The following is an 18330-nucleotide window of genomic DNA, read 5'->3' as shown; positions in this document are numbered from 1 at the left end:
GCATCCTGCAGATCACCTTCAGCTGGCAAAGGGCATCAAGAACAAACTGGTGGGGGATGGGCCTCCTTCCTCTATATAAGCTCAGACTCTCAGTAAACTCGTGGCCTTTGATCAACTATGTTGTCTTAGCCTCCTTCCTTGTTCGAAGTCTAATCTCTTTCAACCCCAGCCCACCTTTCAGGAGTACCCAGGAGTGTGGCTGCAGGCGGTCGCACTCATTTATGTCCTTCTTAAAGTTCTCTGTCATCATCATAAATGTGATTTTTAAATCCAAATCTTGCTTTTCCAGTGTGGTGGCATATACAGAACTTGCCTTTCTTGTGGGAAATATTTTTAAAATTTCACCATCCCAAGCTATACCCAGCTACTCTCTGCCCTGGTGATCTAGGTGCCTGTAGGCCAGTCCCTGTCAGTGGTCTTCCCAACTCTGGTTCACCTGACTCAGAGCTGCTTGTTCCTTCTCAGTCTTCTACCTCTTGCTGCTAGTTGTCATAAATCTCCTTAACCCAGTAAATCAAAACTCTAGAAGCTTAAAAGTAAACAGTCAGATTTATATATCAATAAATTCTCAATTCACAAGATGCCCCATAATAATTTTAGAGCCAATTGATAATGATTCACGGTGTCCACCTAGATTAGATAAGTTATACCAATTATTCTATCCTTTTATGATATTCATAGCTACCTGTGGCTATTTAAAGCCATGCAGAAACTTGATCATCTTCCTCTTCCTCCATTTACCTTCCTTCTCCCTCTGTCTGCTCTCTCTTGTCTCCAAAAATGTCTGCCTGCCTACCTTTTCCACTGTCCAATTACATGCTTTCACCTTATCTTGTTCTTGCCCTTACCTACATATACACATCAATCCACAGCTGTAGTGGGCACACTGAGTTCTGATAATGCCAACTAACCTTGGTTTCTATTGTTTACATTCTTGTGCTTGCCTCTCACCATCTGATTGATTATCTTTAGAGCTACCTGCTGTCTTTGACTAGAGCTTGTTCCTCCTGTGATCCTGGTTGTTTCAGAACTACTGAGAGTCCAACTGTCTCTGTGATCCTATGATTCTGGGATCCTGTGATCCTGAGATCCTGAGTGTGTCAGAGTTCTGAGTAGTCAAGCTGCCTCTGGGATCCTGAAATCCTGGGGATCCTGAAATGCTGTGGTGACCATGCTCCAGAGATCCTGTTGTATCAAAGCTCTTTGGAGCCATGTTTTCTCTGAACATTGCAGGAGTGGGTGGGGAGCCAGGGCCCTGGCTCTGGGCACAGGAACAAATTAGAAGGAACCCATGCCTCTGGATGGGCAGAGCTTTGTGTTTCCCTGGTTCCTGTGGGGGGGTCCCAGTTACGCAGGGTGATTGGAAAGATATTGTGACCTCAACTATGATCTTGAGTGCATCAGAGCTCCAGTGATCCCGGATGTGTCTGATTTCCTGGGAAATCCTCTGTGATCCTGTGATCCTGGGTGTGTCAAAGCACCTACGATCCAGTGATCCTGGGCATTTCAGAGCACCTGGGAGTTGGCCTCCCTCTGGGTGTTTTAGGAGTGGGTGCAGAGTCAGTGTTCCAGGTCTGCTCCAAGCCCAGGTTCAAACCAGAAGGAACCCATGCCTCTGGCTGGGCAGGGGTTCCTACACCCCTGAACTGGGTTCCCAGTTACTCCAGGTGTTAGGGCAGATTTTATGGTCTTACCTGTGATCCTGGGTGTTTCAGAGCACCTGGGAGTCAGGCTCCCTCTGGGTGTTTTAGGAGTGGGTGCATAACCAGTGTCCCAGGTCTGCTCCAGGTGCAGGTTTAAACTGGAAGGCTATTTATATTTCTTGTTGAGAAATATAGTGGCTAATAAGATATCAATATGGTAATAAAGTAGAGGTCAAAACAAAAATGTATTTGTAAAGAAATTTAGTGGTTCTAAAATAATGACTGTGTGAAATGATGCTCTAACACACCTTCCTTCATGACTAGAAGTATAGAGATATAGGGATTGCTTCTCTACCCATGTAGAAATGATAAGGTCACAACATAGCACTTATGTTGTAGATATCTGAAGCCTAGATGTTTCTCCTTTGTGGTAATAGCTTGAATTTGTCACTAGTCTTAGACAAACTTTGTTTCTTTTCTAGAAATCATTACTGTTAACACTGATATCAATCTGCATTCTTTTTCTGAATTATAAGAAAAATCTGATTAGTTCTTTACAGTATTTTTAATTAACAATATTAAATATTTAAGTTAGTTTTACATGACTGAGTCTTTGAGCTAAAAAATGTAGGTCTTATTACAAACCTCTAGTTGTTTCTTTTCAGATGATTATGCTTGAATCTGTAATAGAAACTCAAACATTAACATATTTTCTAAATAATCTATATTTCTAACCATTAAACTCACAACAGAATACTTGTTAACTCAATTTCATAACTAATTCTTACTCTACTACAGCAACGACTATCTCTATAATAGAGAGTAAGTGGAAATGATAGACAAATGGTATTGATGATGATAATGAAGATAATATATGTATATATGTATATATATAATCTTCAGTATATATAGTGAAGATGATGAATATATATATATATATATATATCATATTCAGAAGATAAATGATAGATGATTGGTATATGGAAGAGATAAATGGTAGTTGATTGGTAAACATATATAGTAGATTATCTACTACAGTTGATAGCTAGATTAATAAAGATATAGACTTATATAGAGATGATAAATGATATATATATATATATATATATATATATATATATATATATATAAACATGTATAGGCCAAATATAGAAAAATGATTGATGGTAAATAAGTGACAGATTATAAAAACAGATACACAGAGACATATGATAAACATAAATTGAGAGAGAGAGAAAACTATATGCTAGAGATGAAAGATAATAAATAGTAGACAGATGATAGACAACGGATGATAAATGACATAGTTGGATGACAGAAAGATTGATGATAAATGACAGATAAATGACACAGACAGACATGTAGATGGATAGATGATGTAGACATGTTCTAGGTAAATGATAAATACATGTTGGATAACAGATGATTGATGTGTATAGATAAGTATAGATAGGTGATTGATGGTATGGATAGAGAGATGATAAGAGATGATAGGTAATAGGTATGTATGTAGGTAGGTGTTTAGACAGATGATAGACTGACAGAGAAACAGATAATGATAGATAAATAGATATATGATAGATAAAATAGATGCTATATAGACACATGATAGATGATAGATAATAGAAAAAATAGAAGATAGGTAAATGATAGATATATGATGATGATGAAGATAGATGCTTTTGGGTAGAGGTCAGCATGCTGAAAAGGAATACACAGATTTCTATGCTCAAAGGTCAGGATTTGAGCTTTCTTGTCTTTTGTGCTACTCACAGCATTCTGAGCTCCTCTAGCCTCTCAACTGCTGTGCACAACTCACTTTCTGAGCAAAGGAGATGAGGAGGTCTTCCCGATCAGGTTATAAATTCAGCAAGAGGAGGCTGATTGGAGTTGGGATTTCTCCTCTTCGATCTTACCATATTTAGACTCCTCCAGATGCCTTGCAGGATTCAAGGGTTTGAGGACTGTGGAGGGTGGAGGATCTCATATTACAATGTAGGGGTATTTGAGATTCTATGCTGGGCCAAGATTCAGGGGTGTCTGCACTAAGAATCCATATCTTGTAAACAGATCCGTTAATAACCTACCCCTTGAAGTTGCTTCACCTTTCCTTTACAATGCTGTGCTGAAACTTGAACAAAGTCAGTGATAGGAATAATCCATCTTCGTAGGTGTTACAGCCCATACATACCCTATGAACTAGCTTTGAGTTCTATGAAAAGCATTTACTATGGCCTCTATTTGAAAAATGTCTCTTTTATCTCCATTAGAACCAAGTTTGGTATCTTATGTTTGGAATTCCAACACTAAGGAAGCTAAGTTGGGAGGATTACCATGAGTTCAAGGCTAGCCTGGGCTATATAGAGAGTTCTAGGACAAGATAAAATACAGAGTGACAGTCTATCGTTAAACAATATATACAAATAGATAATTGCCAAATATTTCTTTCAATGAGTCTGTAGAAAAAGAAAATAGCTTTATAAATGATTTTATGTTTATACTTAAATTGTTAAAATATAATTGTCCATATTCTATAATTACATCATTCATACTTTATTGTAACTTATTAATTTTAAGTAGGGCTTTATAAATACTTTCTGAGTAAAAGACTATTCTGAGTAAAAGTCTATTTTGGTAGGTATGACTCAGACACCTGAAAGTTACTTAAGCCCCATGAGCCCTAAATTTCTGTATGGGTTGTTAGAAAAATATATATTTATCAAGAGTGTTTGTTTCTGATGCCACGGGAATTACAGGTTTGGTTTGTCTTTATTCATATCTTGAAGAATATTAATTATTTCAAACCTCAAAGGCCAAATAATACTAATGAAATTGTAGTTATAGTATTTTCACTGAACTGAAATTCATAGGTGCAGAAAATATGGAATGTGAATTATGACCCCTACCCATATGGCTAATATAGTTTCCAGAAGAGCAGAAAATACCCATAGACAAATTTATGATTGTCTCTATTCAACCCTGCATTTTTTTGTTGCTAATTTTTTGATCAGTTAGAGTAGTTAAAATGGATTTCATCTGTAGCTATATATAACCCTTTGCATTTTTTAGTATTCCCTTACTGATATATGACATTACAGTAACCAGTTCTTTGTAAGCTTCCTGATTGCATGTTTTTACTGCTATGATGGATAATGAAATCACAAAGTAAACACCACTCCTGCTAATCTGTCAAACTATTCTTCAGCTTATTTTGTTACATGCTTTGCCGTGGTGTTGGAAGGTATCAAACTGTGAGGTTCTTAGTAAAGCTTTGTGAGATGCATTACATCTAAGAGTAACCAGTGTCTTCCTCAAGCTTCCATGGCCTGATGATAGAATGTCATTGCCAACCTTAGAATTTTTAAATTTTAGTTTTTTTAAAGATCTTTCATATGTATATGTGTGTATATGCACACATGATGTTTCTGTGTATGATCTGTGTGTATGTTTATGGGTTTTATGAGTATGATATGTATTTACATTTTTATGTCACTTCTGGTCCTTACATTCCATAGCCTACATGTGGATATATTTTATACCGTGCTCAATTTTTTTGTAGATTACTAAGCCTATCCCAAGAAGGATGTAATCAGACTATAACCAGTGGGCAGAGATAGATTCTGAAATGTATACATTTTCAAAAATTTCCAGGTGATTTTGAGATAACCAAACTCATTACCATTATTTGAAAGATGCTTTTATCTACTTTCTCATCTGTATTTCACTGACATCAGATTCAGTTTTACATCTGTAATCCTGACACCTTCTGCAAGGCCTCTGGCTATGTCCCATCACTGCTTTCTAAGTAGTGAGAATATGCCTGAAGTCATGCTGCCATTTTAGAAAAAAAATTCCCCTAGGAGACAAATACATTTTTAGTACTGTATTGAGCTAAACTCTTAGTTTTAGCAATAATTCTGGCTAAAATTTATGAAAAATTACAGAATAGTGAAGCTACCGACGAGTCCAGAAAATTTATTTTAATAGACTAAACTATCATATCTAGCTTGATCCATATGGAAACTTGTAGCAAGTATACATATGGAAACATATCAAATACATGTGAACTGGTTATTTGTTTAGGAGGTATTAAAGAAGAAAATGCATTGTGGGTTAGATAAGAAGAGCTACATTTCTTACATTCCACAGCCTATATGTGAATAAAGGGAACAATAAAAAACCTGTCATTAAATCCAGAAAGCTGAGAATTGGAAGTAGATAATAGCCTGGTGTTATCTGTTGGTCCAGGCCATACCAAGCTCCTACATCCCAGACCAGAGGTAGTTAATAACCCAAATGGCCACTATGCTGTCTGTATGACCAAAACCAGGCCTGACCCTTAGGTGCTTAAGCTAGTACAGCTAGCATATCTCTAGGAACCCATCTTCTTGGAAGAACTGACACCCTGCATTGAGATTCAATGTAATTACAGTTCCGTGTGCAATGGGGATTGTATTACACCAGGAAATTTTTTTCCAAATTATACTGGGCTTAAATATATATGACTATTATTAGATTCTCCAAAGTCTGTTCCAGGTGAAATCAATCTGTACCTCTTTGTGCAGAATCTGCAATTCTTATCTCTTTATGCAGTTTGCTTCCCTGTATGATAGCTGCAGGAATTCCTTCACCAAGCTTATAGATTAAACCTGCCACAAGTTTGCCATTCAGCACATTTAGATTTGCTGCCCACATGGACTTGGTTATCTATGTGGGGTATTTGTGTGTCTTCACCCATGGGACTTATAGAATCTAGCAATGTTTGCATGTTCCCCATAGCTCTACAATCAGCTAGGGTTGAGGCATGAGAAAGTAGTTCAAGGTAAGATATAGTACTAAAGGTTATTCTGGTTTACAGAGTTGTGAATCATCATTGAGTTACCAGATACTTTGTCCTGGTGGTGAGATAATTGTACTATCTGAGAAGAAAAGAGGAAAAAACTCCTTAAACCCATATTTATGTTTCATTAACTGAAACATATCCAGTGCTACCCAGTGGCAGATGACTCTGAGCCCTTTACTCAATTAATCCTCAATATAATGACAATAGACACTGACTTGAACCAATCTCTCAGTACCAGGAACTGAATAGAGTTATGCGTGTTTCTTATTTATTCTTCCAAACAACCTTAGGTAAGTAAGCAATGAAATAATTCTCTACATTTTTCAAACCAGGAGACTGGTAGTCTTATAGCCTGGGATCTGAGAGTTACAAAACCCACAGGAAACATGCAAAGCATGTTTTCTTTTAACTCTCACTTTATGTTCTTTATGCAATGATTTTTTAGAGACAATTCTCTTATGATTTTAGGGGGAAAATGCAATAAAAAAGAAAGAAGAAACACAGGAAAGAGTAAAGGACAATGGTGGAAGGGAGGGGGTCATTAATCCTATGGAAGTGAAACTGTCAGATGACCTTGAAGGTAACTCAGCTTTAATTTTTTTCCTAGAAGTTCCAGTTTGCCAGAGAGATGCCTGATCCTCCCAGAGGGATGGCTGTCGTCCCTTTTCTTTCTAAAATGGAGTGACAAGAGAGGAGTTGAGTGCAAGTTCATTATTAGGTAAGGATGCTTGACGTTAGAAGTTTTAGTGTGCTTAATAAGTGGATTAAAGATCCAAGTTTTCTTTGGGGACTCTCTATAAATCATCTCTATAAATAATTTCTATGTTCTGTTTTCATTTATACCCACATGAAAATATGATAAGGTATTGCCTTCCTGTGAAGCAAACAGTAAAACATGGAGGTGAGACTGTTAAGGTGAATTTGGGGGAAAACCAAGAAGACTTGGTCCATTGGGTCCATACTTGAGGGTTTTTGAATTAGTATCCTTTGTCTTTGTTTGCCACTAGAGTGATATTATTTTGGGAGCCAACTTTAAGGTATGCCCTGAAGTTAGGAACTGAAGTAGAGCACATATTTGCTTTAGATAGGACCACACATGTCCTCTGTGTGCAGGTCACAGTGGTCATATTATCCTATTTAGCATGGTTCTGTGATAGGCATTTCCATGTGGCACCTGACATCCAGGTTCCATAGTGTGCAACGTGATGCAACAAATATCTTGACATATCTTTATTTGAAATCTGAATTATAGGCATACAGCTTTTCAAAAAGGTCATACATTCTGGGTCCATGTCAAATTCTACTTTTTATGACTCACTGGCCTGCTTTCCAGAGCCTGCAGTAAGAAAATGCCCTCCTAATCTACAGAGTTCCTGGCACCAATGATTACAAATCCCCTGTGGCTAAACAACAATTTCTTCTGTGAGGATGATAGCAGGCTGCTAGTCAGAGATTTGCTTGCTTGGGTTAGGAAAGCTTTCCCAGCCCAAAGCCTCTTACCTTGTGAAAGCCAGTACTTTTATTTCTTAATGAGAAAAACAGGTGAGAAAACTGTGTCATATGAATGTTCCATCTTCAAAGCAGGAGAAATAAAAGATTAACTTATGTTGATTATGAATGTGGGGGTAATTTACTTCTAAAACTCACATTTTCTTGCCTCTGTCTCAGGAATAACACTTATAATACTGTATTTCCTGACGATTTGTGAAACACCCTTGATTTCGTCTCAAGATGAATAAATCAAATGTTGTAATGAGATATGTTTATAAAATCATAAATCAAACCCAAGAATTGGACTTCAGAGTTTTGTCCATGTTTTCTGCTTTTTTCATCATATTGTGTATCTTTGGCCTAAAAATAACAGAACTTTGAATCTCAAGGATTTAGTTTAAGCTGAGATGCAATTTAAGCTACAGTACTTCAGGAATGAAGACCTATGGGGAAACCTCCATTGAGAAACAAGGAGGATAAGAAAAGATTGAAAATGAAGACTGGGCAGTCTTAGTTGACCCTATCAAAATTCAGGCTAAATGAGATGTCAGAGTTGCCTTCCATTGAGTCCCACTGATGATAACTTTCTAAGAAAGTCTTAGCACTTACTGAAGAATCTACTTACTTCCCTAGAATCTAACTAGCTTGGGAGCATGTGGCATTAAGTGGGAATAAAGGACTCTGCAGTTGAGGCAATTGCTAATTGTGAGACTGGCAGCTAGCTAAATGTCTAGTGACAACTTACAAAAGAGAAATGGGGTCCTTTCAATGATACCCCAAACTACATATTCTTGTTTTATCAGCAGTCCAAAGAACCCTGAATTAAAATATCTGTTTCATTTAAAATGTTTTTTATCAAGTTCAAGTTCATATTGGTTTTGAGATTTTTTTTCATCTACAAAACTGAAAATGATGGTACCCACATTAAAAGGTTATTGTATATGTAAGTATAACATTAATTAAGATAACTACAAGGCTTCAGACATGCATACGGAGCTTGTTTAAAATTCACATGGATCTAATCAGTCATAATGCAAAGAACTGACTGTGGGATGCCCATTTCCAATTGATACATCTACCACACAACTCTTATTCCCAAGGTTCAGAAAATATCACCAATAAGGGACAGAAAAAATGTAAGGGTCAAAAGTAAAGAACATATGCTGTTCTTCTATGTATAGGTGCTTCTATACATGACCCCAATCATAACATAGTCACTCAAACAAGACCTGTACAATGACTATACAAACTGACATTCCAACATAGTTGGGGAAATGTTATAAGACCCCACCACTAGATGAAGAGTATCAAAAAATGAATGGCTAGTAATAGAAGGAAAATCACTCTTCTCCAGGGATGATTCCTGTGATAGGTTATACAATCCCAAGTAGTCAGCCCTAAACACATGTACATATGAACACCACTAAATAGACTCAGCAGGTTTTATATATATAAACAATACCAGCTCTTGTCCTCCTTTTCTATTCAAAGTTATGTCAGCTTTGAAAATCAACTGTGCTTAAGAAGTAGTATCAAGGGAAGATCATGTTTTTACATTGACTAGAGTGTAAGACTCCTGTATTCTTCTTGTTCCAACCAACAAAAAGCATTTGTTGAAATATTTAGCACTATTACCTGAATATTTTCTTCAGTGGTACTAGAAGTATTCTTGGTACTCAAGCACATGTATTAAAACTGAGTATTTGTATGTATACATGTGTGTCCAAATATCATATACTCCTGTCTCTCTATATTCACAGGTTCTTTCTCTGAAGAGACAACACACCGCAGATAAGAAGAAAACTCAGATATGGGAGTACAGAGGGCCAGGAATTTGAAAGGAGGTATGTAGCACTGGGGGAGAGGTAACTGTGGGTAGACACTATAAAGTCCCAGATGCCAGGGACTTAAGAGGTTCCCAAGACCCAACAGGGAGGACATTAGCTAAAATATCCAAAAAGGTGAGATAGAACCTCTAGAGACCATATCCAGTGGATAGGCAGGGCTCCTGGTTGAGGGATGGAGCCATCCACCCACCTCAAAAACAATCATCCAGAATTCCTCCTGTCAAAAGGAAATGCAGGGTCTCAAAGAAAGGCCACCCAGAGTCTGCCCCACCTAGGCATCCATTCCATCTGCAAATACCAAACCCAGGCATTATTGGTGATGCCAAGAAGCACTTGCTGAAAGGAACTTGGTATACCTGTCCCCTGAGAGGCTCTGGTAGAGCCTGATCAATACAGATGTGAATGCAGGCAGCCAAACACCAGACTGAGCATGGGGACCCCAATGGAGGAGTTAGGACAAGGACTGAAACAGCTGAAAGGGTTTGCAACCCTATAGGAAGAACATCAATCTCAATCAACCAGAATTCCCAAAGCTCCCAGGGACTAAACCATCAACCAAACAGTACACATGGGGGAAAGCCATGGCTCCAGCTGGATATGTAGCAGAGGATTGCCTTATCTGGCATCAGTGGGAGGGGAGCCCTTTGGTCCTGGGGAGGCAAAGGAACACTAGGACACTAAGGCTAGAGTGGGTAGGTGGGTAGGAGAGCACCCTTATAGAGGCAGGAAGAAGGGGGGATAGGGAAGATAGAACTTTGTGAGCTAGAGCCAGAACTGGGATTAGGATCGCACTATAGTCTTTGTCTCACACTATAACACCACTCAAAGAAATATGATTGACAGGTAATATTCTTATAAAAAGCAAGACTTTTTGGTCTGGCTAACAGGGGAGAGTAATATTCAGATGATGATCTTCTTTCTAAAAACTGAATCCCTGAAGTCACTCACCCCCCCACCCCCAACCCCACCCCACTTCCTGGCTTGCAGTTGGTTATCCTGAAGAGATTATTTCAGTATTCAGTATCAGCAGCATTCAAAAAAGCTACAAAAGGATATGTTATTAAAAATACCTAGGGGTTATTTATCCTAAATCAAAAAATATGAGATTAGAGGGATGAATAAGGTTTTTCAGTAGTGAGATACATTAATGTCCTGGTCAATCTAATTGTGCAAAAGGAAGAAGCCAGGATCTAAGGGCTTTCTAAAGACCAACATTGAGAACCTAGCTTATTTCCACAGGGCTTCCATCCTTATAAGCCTGAGTTTCTATAACTCCAGCTCCTATGAGAGCTAACATATTTGTAAGTTATGGCCCCATGTGAAAATTCTCTGTGGAAATATTCAATAATCTGATTCCCAGACACACCTGGAATAGTGAAGAAAACAATGGAGAGAAAGCACAGGCACTTGAATTTTTTAAGGTTCTTCATAAGATATGATCACTGCAGTTAAGGTGGAAAGTTAGGCACTTTACAATTTTTTCTTTGTATTTATTATATTCAAATCCTCTCATTCCACTTCTTATTCTTCAATCATTTCTAAAAGCATATTTTAAGAACTTAGTATTTGAGAAATAATGAATTATCAAGATTGGTAAGATATTGCCTCTATTGCTGTTTTATTTTTGTGAAGCTGCAAAACTAATGCAAATTTAGAGATTAGAAGTATCTGTAAGTGAGCCAAGCATTCTGTGTTCAGAAGTCTGTCAGTCTGAGCTCTGTGCTTGGGATGTCATAGACTGAAACAGTCTGGTCAACCTGAGTTCCTTTCGGAATGTTGTACTTGATGATGTAGGAACCATTTCCAAGCTCATGCAGAAAGTGGGAGTCCTAAATCCTCAGTTTCCTCACTTGTAAGGCACAAGTAGCCATTAGCATTTAGCAGTTGCCTATAGTCTTTGATATTAGTGTTGTATGTCTTAGTCATAAAATACTGAATATATTACGCATCCAATCTCTGAGACTTGCAAGAAAAGTTTAAGTGACTCAGTGAAGACTACCTGTCCATTGGGCCTAGCTACATCTGCAAAACTCCATTTGTAGTAACATATTGATTAATATTTGAGTAATTAGAAGCGTTTGTGTGAAAATGGGATAAGAATCTTGAAGGCATCCTGGAACTCTGCCAACTGTAGTCTCCGAAGGTCCATAAGTTGGGAACAGGGCTTGATAAAGTGAGTAGCTGGCAAGTGGTACAAGGAACAGAAGTGATTTGAGTGAAGCATAGGATGATTAACTTCGGGGAAAATAAATGAAGGGAATTGATATCTGAGTCAATTTATGAACTGGACAATGAATTATTAGTCAACTTATTAAGAAGCTATTTGTACTAGGGCCTAAGCTGATTTTTACCTCTTCAGAAGCCACTCCACACTTCTTTTCAATCCATTTGCTCTCCCTTCACTCTAAACAACCAACAATCTGCTTTTCTTCACAGTAAATTGATGTTTTAGACTTTCTTCAGTGACATTATAAAACTCAAATTCACTTTTGAGGTTCTTCACTGCAGTTACGGTGACTTCTGTTTTTATGTCAAGTGAACACACTGAACTGTGTGTATATCTACATCCTTCAATCTCCCATAGATGGGCATTTTCAGTGTTTGCAATTTGGGGGCAGTTAGATTATATAACAGTGTCAGGATTGGTCATGTGTCATTTGCATTGGTGTGATTTTATTTACTGAAACACAAGAAATGCATTTTAGCTCTTTACTTTTGTCTTAGTTTAAACTTTTTGATTTAAGGAAAACTTTCCAGAGCGTGGGCAACATTTTGCATTATAACATGAAAACTCTGAAGTCCCCATGCTCTCTGTTTAATTTCCTTGAATATGATGGGTTGATCATATTATTTCTCTGTTATTCAGTTACTGGCTATTTAAACAATTTTGTAAAGTCTCTTTTCAAATGATGTTCCTAAATAGACTGAAGTTGGTTTTCTTAATATTAAGCTGTAAATATTCTTTCCCCTCATTCTGAACACAAACCCTTTACCAGATCTGTGTGTTTATACATGATTTCATTTGTTTATTTTAGTTCAAAAACAAAATCAAATTATCATTGTGTTTTTACTTATGTTTTATATGCATATATGTGTGTGTTTGTCCAGGCATATGGTATGGAGAACAGAGGATGATGTCTTCTATACTTTATTTTTTGAGGCAGTTTTTCATTGAGCCCAGAGCTGCTCTGATAGCCCCTGAGTGTCTGTCTCTGATCTCCAAGTACTAGAGTTACAGATTGTGCCATCATGGTCTGTTTTTATTTAGATGCTAGAGGTTGAACTTGGATTCTCACACTTGTGGAGCACTTTTCCTAATGAGCCATTTTGTCAGCCTATATGATTTCTATTTCTCTTGCAGGCTCTATGCCCCAATGTGGGGGAATGCCAAGGCCAGGAAGCAGGAGTGGGTGCATTGGTGAGCAGGGGAGGGGGGAAGGGGATAGGGGGAGAGTTTTTTTTTTGGAAAGTAAACCAGGAATGGGGATAACATTTGAAATCTAAATAAAGAAAATATACAATAAAAATTTTTTAAAAGAAACATTATATACCCAAGAAGGCGCTGTTAATGTTAAGATCAAAGTAACTTTCTTCCAGAAGTTCTACTACTTTGTGTTTCATATTTAATTCAGTAATCCACTTTGAAGGTTTTGTGTTTTGTTTTGTATGGTGGAATTGATGTTAATTATTTTCTGAGGTTTGCTGAAAAGACTTTCATTCCTATGATTGTTGCTTTCAGGGTACAAAATCCATAACCAATTCAGTAGGAACAGAAGCAGGGAAACATGTGCTGGTTCAGATGTCCTCTCTTCTCTGCTCCTCAGAGAAGAAAAAAAACAAAACAACTTGAATCCTTCCTTTACAGAACTGATGAGCTAGGAAAATACACATTCCATTTAAAAAAAAAAAAAAGGAGTGGAATCTATGGGGCACAGGGCAGTGCTATAGAGGATTTGAAGACCCATGGCATATGTAAGAATTGGTATGTACAAAAGAATAAATCTAAGGTGAAGACAGTCATATATACAGTAGTGGGACAACATTGCCCACACAAGGAACCATGTAAGTGAAAGCTAGAGGGCAGGATGTTTCAGGCACACACATAGCTCAGTGGGTCAGACAGGATGGTTCAGGCATACACACAGGACAGTGAGTCAGGCAAGATAGTTCAGACACACACTTAGCCCAGTTAGTCTGGCACTTTAGCTAAAGCAGAGCACAGTAGTGACATCACACAGTGTCAGCTCTAATCTTAAAGGTAATAAGAGATAGTTTATTCTGAATCCATTTTGAGTGGCCCTGACCGAGGATAACAGATTTTGGTTAACTTAAATTTCCTGTTTCACCACAGAAACAGTTTCAAGGAATTGTGTAGATTTACAGAGTAAAGGCAGTCATAAATCAAGATATTTAAAATGAATTGGTCAGTATACCAGAGAGGTAGTTTTAGTTAGGGTTTCTATTGCTACAATGAAATAACACAACAAAAACATGAAAGGAATTATTTAGCTTACACTTCCACATCATTGTCTATCATTAAAGGAAGTCAAGACAGGAACTCAAGCAGAACAGAAACTTGGAGGCAGGAGTTAATACAGTGGCCATGAAAGGATGTGTCTTGCTAGTTTGCTCCCCATCAATTACTCAGCCTGAGTTCTTACAGAATTCAGGACTACCATCCCAGCAGTAGCACCAACCACAATGGATTGGGTCCTCTATAATAAATGGCAATATAAATGTTCTACAGGCTTGCCTATAGCCTGAACTTATGGAAGCATTTTCTTAAATAGCCCTTTTCTCACATGACTTTAGCTTGTGCCAAGTTGTAAAACTAACCAGCACAGGTGGCTCTAACAAGACAGAGTAAGCTTTCCTATAGGCCTAAGGTGTTATCTGATGACATTCTTAGTTTTGGGGTTGATGGAAGCTAGTAGTCTGCTATGTTAATAAATTTTATTAACTTTTTTTTTACCTGTTAGTTAAAACAGGAAATTAGTTCAGACACAGAAGTAGGCAAGGAATGGCTAGTTGAGGGGGTGCTAAGGGTAGCCCAAATAAGATCATTTGACTCTGGGCATTTAGTCTCTCCACAGTCCTGCAGCTGTAATCAAGCCATATGTCTGTATAGCTATAACTTCTATCCAGGAGTTTGCATTGCTGTTCTGGGATTTGAATCTGCAGTGCAAAATATGTACCAAGTGCGATTTCAGGCACTTTGATAGACACTTAGAGTTTGACAGGTCTAATATTAGATTCATCTCACATATTAGAGAGACATATATCTGTAACAATAATAACTAATGAAAAATAAGTCATCAGTCCGAGAGAGAATGGAAGGGGACATAGGAATAGTTGGAGGAGGAAGAGAGAAGGGTAGAGAGAATCTTACTTATGTATGAGATTCTCAAATATTTAAATTAGAAATCTTAGTAAGTAATTATTAAAAGGCTAAAATTTACAATAAAGCCACATCCAAGGTGGAGGACGCTATGTAAAATGCTCTCTGCCAATGAAATCAGGAATCATTCCTTAAACAAACTTTGTTGGGGCAAGTGTAATTTCACTTAAAGTGCTCTTTCCAAGTTATCAGAGGAAAAAGCAATATGACATGTATTCACAAATCTTGCTTGTCTTCCTTCTAATCTCTAGAGAAAAGGAATTTCTAGAAACCCATATGGGTAAAGGTAGAAATGGAAATTTCCCAATCTCACCTAGGTCAACTTAACCTCCATATCTAGAGATCTTCATCTCAGCATAAGCACTGGCCCATGATTGAAGTTACTATCTCATTTTTCTTTGTACTGCTGGTCCTTGTGTAAATCTGCCTCAGATATTCTTTTTTGGAGGAAAAATCTATAGCCTGTATATATAGCTTAGTGGGTAAAAACACTTTTTACCAAAACTATGATCTGAGTTCCATATCAGAAACACATAACATAGAAGAAAAGTCCTACAAATTGTACTCTGATCTCCAAAAATGTACCCGTATGTATGTATGTATGTATGCATGTATGCATGTATACTTTCTCTCTTCTCTCTCTCTCTCTCTCTCTCTCTCTCTCTCTCTCTCTCTCTCTCTCTCCCCCACACACACACACACACACACACACACATACACCAACCACACAAATAAATCAATATAAAATTCTACTTTAAGAGGAAAGACACATGGCATTATCCCAGCCCCTAAATTTCACATGCATTTCTTAAGAAACTTTAGGCCACTCCTACCAGGTAAGCAGATCAGTGCCTTGTTTAATCATCAGAGGAGGGTGTCCTGTGCTCAGATAGGAGCAAGTACAGAGTCTCACATTCAGACATTACTCAAAGAATGAGAGACCTTGAAACACTCAGCTCTAAAAGGGATGTTTCTATCAAATCCCTATGCTCAAGGGTCAAGGATCCCCCACTCCAGCTCCACAGAAAAGGGAGTAAAATGGGGAAAAGACCGGAGGGGCTGGAGGATATCAAAAAACCAAGTCTCTAAACTAATAAGAACAAAACATAGGAACTCACAGAGACTGAGGCAGCACCTCAGAGACTGGGACTGTACTATATGGGGTCCCAGGGCTTAAAAAAGTGGACACATGCCTCTCCCACATCCCAAACCCAGAAGCAGCCATCGATTGATAACCATTTGTAAGCGAAAATTTAGTTTCCTTCAAGGGAGTCTCCCTGGGGAAACAAATTACTTATAAGGCTAGGCTACAAGCCCAGAAGAAGATGGACAACAGAAAATGAACTCAACAGCATCTTTGGATTCCTTGTCTCATACTGTCATGCCAGGGCTTATCCTTTTTTTCAATGTTTATTTTTATTTTACCTCATTTTTTCTTCTCTTTCTTTTTTTTAAACTGTACACGTCCTTTACATCTATATCATGGCTTCTTGTTTGGTATTCTTATGGAATCCCAAAGTGTATAAATGAGTGGCTCTCTGTTTCTTTTATCTTTTTGAGGTCTTTTCCTTCTGTTTTTTTGTTTGTTTTGTTTGTTTGTTTGTATGGTTGGTTGTTTGGTTGGGTTTTGTTGTTTTGTTTTGTTTGTACTATTTCAGTGTGTTACTTTTTGCTTTATCTTTTATATTATATTATATTTTAATATTGTCCCTTAGAAACCTGTATGTTTTCTATTGAGAGGCAAAAAGTGGGTGGATCTGAATGGAAAGGAACAGAGTAGGAACTAAGATGAGTAGAGGGAGGTGAAACTATAATCAGGATATATAATGTGAGAAAAAAATCCATTTTCAACAAAAAGAAAAGAGAGAGAGAGAGAGAGAGACAGAGAGAGAGAGAGACAGAGAGAGACAGAGACAGAGACAGAGACAGAGACAGAAAATTATAGATCCCTCTGTGTTCCCATAAATACCTTGCCCTTCTCAAGTAATTCAGAGTGAAGAACTCAGTTCTGCTCACAGACAAGATTTTGATGGGAAGTGTTATACTTCCAGAGGTTTCAGCAATTACTTGTGGTTTTCTGACTAAGTAGGCTTTCCTTATCAGCTGCCTCAGAGGCGCAATATCTTGAATTCTGACTGTAAGAGAGAGGCCTTAGGGGAAACTGCACAGGTGTTGGGAATTTTAAGTGACTCAGCACCACTGGGGACAGGATGTTCTGCAAATGACAATCTCTCTATTTTCTCCTGGCAGAAACTTGGAGACCTGCATACCATATCCCCAAGTCATGAATATGGTGAATAGCCCTGAGCTCACTAGGCAGTTACCTCCTCAAAGTAATTTGGGTTGAGAAGATATTTTCTAAATAGAAAACCCTAGTGTCAATTCAGGGTATATTTAAGCATATTGGAATCTATATGTATGAAATGTTTTTGTTTCAATTGGTTCTATCATTTTCATTTGAATCCAAGCCCATTCTGCAGAAGAGGCAGTGGTGATGTGAAGAAATCTTGTTGCATGAAGGCAGTGTTTCCTAGGAAGCAGACACTGAGGAAGAGTCCATTGAGTTGGGAGTCCCATAACCAAGTGGCATAAGCAAGGTGTGTGTTTCTCACAGCTCTACAACTTGGAAGTCTGAGACCACAAATCCAACATGGCAAGATTCTTCAGATTCTCTGCTAGAAATTTACTGCCAGAATGAAAAGGGAAAAGATAGAAGGGGTAGTGGCTAGGAAGTGACCTCACTCATAATTACCTCAGTTGACCCTAGAGAGAGTGCTAATGCTGGGCAATGTCTCAATTTGAGATGTTTGCACAATCATGTCTGCCAAGCACTGAAAATAGGCTGAGAATTATCTATTATTTTCACTTTGATCATCTCATGTACTTTTAGGATCATTTCTACACAGATTGAATTATTCCCTGAAAAGGGGAATGTATCTTCCAGACTCTTGCTCTAAAAGATGGTTTTGTGACTCATTACTGACATGGAGGAAAAGAGAGAATATTTCTAAAGTCAGTTCATGGATAGGGTACCCAGTCTTTCCCAGTCTGGAGTGACAATGAACCACTTGTCCATATGTTTTTTTGTTTGGTTTGGTTTTTGTTTTT

The sequence above is a fragment of the Mus pahari genome, chromosome 4 (assembly GCF_900095145.1).
Source record: "Mus pahari chromosome 4, PAHARI_EIJ_v1.1, whole genome shotgun sequence".
Lineage (NCBI taxonomy): Eukaryota > Metazoa > Chordata > Mammalia > Rodentia > Muridae > Mus > Mus pahari.
The sequence above is the reverse complement of the archived record's forward strand: the minus strand, read 5'-3'. Positions refer to the sequence as shown.